Genomic DNA, 9,258 nt, shown 5'->3' with positions numbered 1-9,258 from the left:
CGGTACTTTTTACGATTTATAAAACAAAAGACAAGTTATCCCAACTTTTAGACATTAAAAATAGGATTAAAATAATTTGTTTGATGTATTTTTATTAAGAATATTATTATTTTGTGATGGACTATTTTTTAAAATATTTAATTAAATTGATATCAATTTGAAAGATTATTTTATTGTATCCTAATTTAGTCTTTGTGAGTTTCATCTGTCACAACATTTTGTATTTCTGACTTGTAGTGTTTGTAAGATCTAAAATGTATATTTTTTAAATAAATAATACTTTTTCATTCTTATGATTATAAATTAAAAAAGTTATTAAATAATAATTAATTTTAAAGACGATAAATAATTAATCACTATATTAAATAATTTAAATACTATTTTCTAAATTAATAATTATTTGTATTTGAAAGAGTATATATGAATAAAAAATTCATAATTAATTTGTGAATTAAAGTCTAAATTTAAATTTAACTATCTAAAATTTACATAGTAAAGACTAATTTAAATTCTAATTCATAAATCAATTATAATTTTCTTATAATAAAGATTATTTTAGTTAGTAATAATTTTTAATTTATAAAATGGTATCTAACTTAATCAATATAATAACTAATTATTTTAGTCTCTAAATGATTTATTATTTGATGGTTTTTTTATTGATGATTTTAAATTTTTCATCATTTTATTGAGAAGATTTTATAAGATTTTTGTCTTAAATTTATAATAATGTGTGATTATTTTATTTTTATGATCTTAAATATTAAATTTTATTAAACTCATATCTTAACATGTGGTACCATCTCAAGAAAATAAGTTTATGTCTAGCTTATTCTTACAATATTAGTAGTAAGGTGAAATTTACATTTCACTTGGATTCCATGGTAATAATATTGGACATTTGATGAGTGTAAGAATGTTGCTCTTTATTTATTTTCTCCTCTTTAAGATCAAACTTCATCAAGAGAAATGTATCTATTTTTTATTTTGATATTTCTTTTATATCTTCTTCATTTGTAATCTCACCTCTTTCATCAAATCTAAAACAATTTTTTTTCCTTTCATATGAATTTTGTATACTCTTTTGTTAACACAAGTTTGTTTTTAAAGGACATTGTATAACCTTTTTTGTAAGAGATAAGAAACACTTAAATAAATTTTGAATAATATCAAAATTATATAAGATATCAAAAATTGATTTGACACTTGAATAAGTTTTGATTGTTATTGTTCTTGTATCTTTCTCATGAAGTTGTTTTTTATTCCTAATTCTTACTTTATAAATATATAATTTGATGAGTCATTCGAAAATCCCACCATCACTTTTTGTATTGGTGATTGTTTTTCTTACAACAGGGACATGATAAAAAAAATTATGGATTATTGGTTTCTTGTATTTATTCATTTTTAATTATTGACTTTGAAGACATTTCTAACACTATGAAGTAAAGTACCTTCACCATATTATGTCGTTTTACTAATCATTCATGCTCTTGTGCTTGAAATATATCACTTAAATCGAAATAATTATAGACGAATCTTTTATGTTTTTTAACGAAGTAATAAATGTTTCGTATCTCTCTTACCTTATCATCAGGACTTTCTTTATGAGTATGGAATCAAAAAATTATTTTTTCCAATAATTTGATCTTTTAGCAATACTTAACAATTTATCTGAATATTCCTTAATTGTTCCTAACTCTTTCATCTTTTACAACTCAGTTTCTCTTATCAATTTTAGTATTTTCATGTGTAGAATTTTTTGATCTCCTTTCTAATAATCTCAATCTTTTTTAGATGACTTTATGATCAGGATTTTAGTGAAGATATTTATGACAAAGTAACAAACAAACATGACTTTGTCTTTACCTTCTTTATATTCTTTTTCTCTTTTGTATATTTATTTGAGTTATGAAATAATTTTAAAGCCTGATACAAAATTTTCAATAATTCAACTCTTTTAAATTAATTTACAATCTTAATAAATATATATTTAAAGTATTTAAAAGTATAAAAGATACAATATATATAAATTAAAATATAATAAAATACTTAATTAATTATTTTTCAATCTTATTTTTCTAAATTTAAATAATAAATAAATATATTTTATCTTTATAAAAACAACAATTCTAATATTTAAAATATTTTTTAGAAAATTAATTTAGATAAAAATATTAAATAAATATTCTGAACAAATAAAATATTAATGGTGCACTTATTATATCGGTTTCATTATACACAAAATAATTCCAGTATATCGGTATAGTTCTTACGAACTTGTCAATTTTTATAGAATAACATTTAATTAGATATTTTTTGAATTCACTATTAGACTAAAAGTTTCTATCACGTTAATAATGTATACAGAAAAATTATTTAGATATAAAATTATTTAATATTTTTATAAATAAAAAATTATGTTAATATATGAATAGTTTTTTATGTTGCTTGAAGCAAATCCCTAATTCACTTATGAGGATGACTGCCACCTATGAAGGAGCTATGGGGGGTAAATGACAATATGGTCCTTTGTCATTTATTATTCTCTCCCATAATTTTGTTTTCCCAAGGGAATTGCTTATAGTCCTTTTTCAATGTTTTTCATGTAATGTTATGTGCTTATATAGAGTATAGTTCATTTTAAAATTTGATGAATACCATCATAATTTTAGTATAAAAAATCGTTTTAATAAATTAACAAAAATTATATGTAAATTACTTTTAAATTTTAGTTTTAAGTAATATGAAAGTTTCATAACAAATCTCATTGAAACTCAAAATAATGTAATAACACTAAATTTTTTAAAATAATGTTTGAATAAATTTTACTAAATAAAATTTAAGAAGAGAAAAAAAAATATAAATTAGAATGAGTTAAAAAATATGTTTTTTAAATTATTTTAAAAAATTGTATTACATTCTTACACTAAACTATATATTTATTTATTTTTATTTTATAAAAATAGTGTAAAATATTATTTTCAGAAAATACCATAGTTATATTATAATGTGAAATTTCATTTGTTACATGAGAAATAATTATTAAAACGAATATTTTACATGATTTTATAAATAAAGGAATAAATAGTCTAGTTTAAAGAAAAATACAATTTTTAAAAGAATTTAAGAAAAAAAAATTAACACAATTAGATTTTACTTATGCACAAATTAAAATTAAACAATAACAAAATTACATGAAAAAGTTATTACAAATTAATTAATATATAAATTCTTTTTTATTTATTAAAAACCATTTTTTTTAATTATTCTCCATGCATATAAGTACTTAACCTAGTTACACGTCTATGTGTCTGCATCAAGCATTAAAATACCAACGAATGGTTAGTAAAATACCTAAACAACATACAATAAATTTGCCACCATAAATTTTAAAATATTCAGTCGTACTTAGTTTTTATATTTTCATTTATTTCAGATTAAGACAGAGAGTAATTATTTCTTCAGTCTTATTGATGATTTATTTTTTGATTTATTTATTGAATTTTTTATAATTGATATTGTTGGGGAAGTTTAAATCTTTATTAAAAAAATGGTAATAAATAAAATAAAAAAATGTGGCTATAATTGATTGCGTGTAGAATTTTTTTCCTTTTTATAAGTGAGTCATAAATGTACATAAATGCATGTGAAGTTGCATGTTGGAAAGGAATAAAAAAATAAATAAAACTCAAGATAATAACATGGAAAAAGAAAAAAAAATGTTAGTGAAATAATAATAGCTTTAAAAATTATAAAATTTTAGTAAATTAGGAAATTGAAATTGTTATAACTATATTAATTTATTGGGTAGCTTCATCAAATGGGATGAGAAATATTTACCTCATGAAGTGTTTTCAACTTCATTATTAAGGTTCATCCTTAATTTTAGGTAACAAAATGGTTATTTAAATCTCATACATAGTCTAAATTGAATGTTTCATAACATATTAATACTATAATTATTTTATCAAATATAGTGTGAATAAGGTTAACCATTAATTTTGTTTACAAATGAAGATCAGGAATACTAGATTATGCGTGTTGTAGCATGTAAACAATTAATAACCCTCATTATAATACTTTCGTAAACCTATTTCAAACTATGTTCTCAACTTCAAAGCATTTTTGTGAATTTGTCCCACGAATCTACTTAAACCACCAAACAAATCATACATTTTGCATCTATATCTTTAAGAATCTTTTGTCTATATGTTATATCGATCAAACAAGTGTTTGTGTATGTTTGGACAATCTAGGTTCAATTATTACAAAATTTTAGTTGTTTTGATAACCTTTTCACATATGATAAGCTATAATATTACTTAGGTTTGTTCTTTTGCCTATAATTATCCTCATGAACTTGAGAGAGACATGTGAACATCTTATTCCATCAACTTTCAATTCACTTCATCTACTAGCACTATCCTTCCCTAAAGAAAGTTGTGAAGAACATAACATGCTAAAACAATATTTCTCATTGTTTCTAAATAATACACTAGTGCAAAAAACATTTTTTATCAACTTTTTATATTGGTTATATTTCACCAAGTATAAAAAGTAGTGCAGTGGCATAATTATAAATATCACAAGATTTTCTATACCGGTTGAAGCTAGAATCGATATAGAAAGTTGGTAAGTGGTAAAATGGTAATAAAATAGAACTCATTTTATACCAATTTTAGCTTCAAACAGTATATATGTTTATTATACTTTTTAATTTTAAAAACACATATTATGCTTATTGAACCTTGTAACCGATATAATATGTTTAGTTTTTTCATTCTTCCTTCGTACCCCAATTTTACTTTTATTTCCAACATAATGCTTCTTCTTTGCGACTATTCCCTATCTGAGTTATACAACACAATTGTTGTCATCGTCGTCTTTTGCTAGGGTTGTGTTTGTTGTCAATGTCGTTGTCATGCCCTAAGTTCTTCTTTATGTGTCGTTCACAAGGTTGTTTGGATGTTTATCGCATGGTCTGGGGTGTTGTTGTCATCGTTGTATGGTGTAGTTAGTGTTATGGTTGTCGCATAGTCTCGTTGTCGTCGTCGTCCATCTCCTCCATCTCCTCTGCATTTTCTCGATTTAAAAAGGTTAGCATTTGAACCCTAATATTTACAATTATTATGGCTTTTCTTCATTGCTTTGTCATTTTGTTTTGACGAAGACAATGACAATTTTTTGTGTGATGTTTGTTGTATACTTAGTTTACATCAAAGAGAAATAATCTATCAACTGGAGGTCACCCTTCTGGTTAGTTCTTTTTGAGATTTTATAAAACTTTACAATGGGAAAAGTTATTTTATACATTTATAGTTGAAAATATGCAAAAAAAAATCATTTTTGTATTTGTTCTGTTTATGAGATTACACTACTTATTTTATACATTTAGAGCTTAAAATATGCAAAAAAAAATCACTTTTTTATTTGTCCTGTTTATGTGATTACACCACTTTGTTGTAGTTTCTTTGAAGGATAGAATTTGCGATCATTTTTTATTCCTTTGCAGAACTTAGTAACAACAAGAGTGGATGTTCATTCATGAGTTCCATTGCTACAACTTTTGATTCCTTTGTAGGTTAATACTCTTTATTCATTGTATTGGAATTTTGAATTTTGCATTATGGAACTTGTTGATAGGGGGAGCTATATCTAGCAAAATCCATCTCACATATGTGTTTTTTATGATGAACAAAATAAATGTTTTAAAGTTTCTTGCACAACAAATGGCAAAACAATTGCTTGATCTTTACTATGTGTGTGCTTGAAATGATTGATATATGCATTCATTGTATGAAATGAATCATAAGTTGAAACATATTGCCCTTTGTATATCTGGAAGAAATAATCGATTAAACTGTTTATATAATCTGTTAAATTTCTTCAGATTTCAGTACATGCTTAACAAAGGCAAAATAGTTGTTTTAACCGATTAGATTAGTTATATAATTGATTAAAACACATTGTTATGCCAACATGTGGTTTCTTAGTGCATTGATGTGTTTGAAAAGGAAAATGATTTTGAAATTTGCATAAGTATGGAACTTAACCGATTACACAAGTTTCATAATCGGTTAAAGCGTTTATATTGTGAAAATTATTTTCATTAAAAGTCATAACTGCCTATAACGGTCATATTTGTTTGTTGTTGGCATGTGTGATTTATTTAATCGATTGCATGCGCCATTTAATCTGTTAAATCTGATACATATGTAAAACTGTTGAAGCAGAAAGAAAAGCTTAACATATTACATTAAAAGCATAATCGATTAAACTGTGTCTTGTTTGAAAAATTTTATAAATAGAAAAGTTACACGATGCTTCAATATGAATTGATGTACTTACACTTTCATAACTGATTTATTTGTTAAGTATTGATTGCAGGAGCGTCCTAGACTTCTTGAAGAATCAAGATCGTTGATTTGGAAAGAAATTCATCAAGATTCTTGCAAGATAGTTGGGCTTATACATTATTGATCATATTCAACACTTGAAGTGTACTATTTGAGGATTAATGTCTACACTACAATCAAGAGGATTATGTTTCCTGTTGCTGTGAGCCAGGAGGAGAACCTGAGTTTTGTATTGAGAGATGGGATTGCTCTCAAGGTGTATAGAAAGTTGGGATTGCTTTCTGGGTTGTGAGATTGTGAGGTGTTCACATCTTGTGTTGTAAGTGATATTGAGTTGGAGAAGGAGAGTGCATTGAGAGAGGAGTTCTATGTATTCTTGCTTGTATAACTTTATCATTATAGTGGTTCCCTTCAACTAAGGTTGTTGAAGGAAGACTGGATGTAGGCTTGGCTGAACCAGTATAAATCTTTGTGTTGATCTTTCTTTCCTTCTCTTTTATTGTTGTTCATATACTTGCCAAATTGATTCAAGAAAACTTAAAGGTTTCTAAAAGCTTTTTGAAAGAACAAATTTTAAAGGGCTAACCAGATCACCTCTCCCTTTTGGTTGAGATACAAGGCATCATTTTTTCTACAGAACTAAAAAAAGGAGTAACATAACGTAGGCTTGGGTTTCAACTTTGTTGAGCTTGCTCTCATGTTTTCCTTCTATTAGGATGTCTTAGTTAAAAAAAGAGAGAAAACTACTTAGAAACAAGAAAAACATACCGCTTATTTATATTTTCAATTTTTTTTAATTGGTTTATTTTTTGGTTCTCATAAAGAAACTTAGTTAGAAAATCTTCATAAACTCTAGATATTTTATGAGATGAGATTATTTAGTATATAATGATGGCTTGAATTATATACTTGACTTACTTATTTCATGGATGTCTTATATGTTTTTCAATCCTACTTTAAATAGAATCTACTATATTATATTTTTTGAATGAATGCAATTTATCTTTGTTGAGAAATTGTATATATTGTTAAGCCTATTTAGAAGACATCTTCTAACTCTTATGAGAATTATCTCATTCTCAAAAGATTAGGTTGTGGATGCATTTTATTGTCTTCTTGATTCCATTTTCACATAGTCCAACACTTATTGAATAAATGTACCACAATGTATGTCATATAGGGTAAGGGAATCTAAAGTCTAGGAAGATATTCCTCTTCCTAGAGAATATCTAAGAAGATATTTCTCAACCAATGTGAAGTACCCAATGAGATATTAATCCCTCAAACTTTTATGAATTTTAACTTGTTAGCAATATAGGATAACTATGTTGACAGTGAATATAGGAGAACTTGTTTGGCCTCAAAAGATTTACATGAAGTTTCCATCACTACTACCCTCATATGACTCACAAAAAGGAAGGAAAATAAAACAAAACAATTAGCTCACCTCACTCAATTTTGTTCTTTCAAACTCCACCTCTCCCCATCCATGCATAAAATCAAGATTTGGGATTCCATTTAAATAGTTTGAATTGAGGTGTAAACAACCATATACATTGATTAATTGTTTGTGTTGTGGTTTAGTGGTAAAATTAAGTTCACAAATTGAACTACGTGTTTGGTTGTTTCTTAGCTCTAACTAAAAGAAGATGTTTTTAGTTTATACGCATAAAAAATGAATACAAAAGTGGAGTAAAACATTTTTTTGAATTTACAAAGATGAATGTTCCAAAAAATAATGAATGATTTTATTGGTTATGTGTAAATTGTTTAAATGAGCAAGAAACTACCAATTGAAGTTATTTGGGGATATGTTTTTTGTGATGGTTTCCTAAAGAGCTAAACAAAGTGGACATGTCATGGCCAAGTGATAGACATGCCAAATGTACTTGTGTTTGAAGCATAAGCAGAAGAAGTTGATTTAGAGGTGATTGATTGATTAGAGGAAATGATTTGTAATGTTGGAGGATTCCTTCTAATGTGCTCACGTGTATAACAATTTGAGTAGTGACGCAAAAAACCTCTATATGCAGAATGTGCTAAGTATACTCAATTGTTAGCAATATTAAAATTGTTTAAGGTGAAAGTAAGAAATGAATGCACTGATAAAAGCTTCATAAAATTGCTTGAGTTATTAAGTGACATACTTCTTGAAGGTACCAAATTGTTGACACATAATTATGATGCAAAAAAGATATTGTATCTGATGGGTATGAAGTATAAAAAAATTCATGCATGCTCAAACGATTGGTCTTGTATAAGAAAGAAGAAGTTTGTCAAGTTACATCAATGTCGACAATGTAGGGTATCACTATACAAATAAAAAAATGGAAGTTTGAATCTAATAGGTTAGGGTCCTTTTGCAAAAGTCTTATGGAATCTTCTTGTAGTTCCATAGTTGAAATGATTATTCAGTAATGTAAATGATACAAAACTCATAAGATGACATATAGATAGACATACAAAAAATGATAATTTGAGACATCTGACAAATGGTTTGCAATGAAAGAAAATTAATTCCATGTTCCCAAATTTCTACCATGATTTAAGGAACATTAGGTTTTAACTTGCTACAGATGGAATGAATCCATATGGTAATTTGAGCAGCAAACATAGTCCATGGCCTGTAGTGTTAGTGATCTTTGGTTCAAGACAACCAGAAAATGACATTGATGTTTATTTAATCCCATTAGTTGAATGTTTGAAGATGTTGTGGGAGGAATATGTTCATATGTTTGATGGGTACATCGATAATTCCTTCAAGTTGCATGTCATGTTATTTTGTACAACCAACGACTTTCCAACATATGGAAATTTAACTGGCTACAAGACTAAGGGTCACAAAGCATGTCCTATATGTGAAGAAGACTCATGTCACTATCAACTACAACATGGAAGG

Source organism: Vigna angularis, chromosome 2 (genome assembly GCF_016808095.1).
Source record: "Vigna angularis cultivar LongXiaoDou No.4 chromosome 2, ASM1680809v1, whole genome shotgun sequence".
In the NCBI taxonomy this organism is placed as follows: domain Eukaryota; kingdom Viridiplantae; phylum Streptophyta; class Magnoliopsida; order Fabales; family Fabaceae; genus Vigna; species Vigna angularis.
This window is presented reverse-complemented; position numbering follows the sequence as displayed.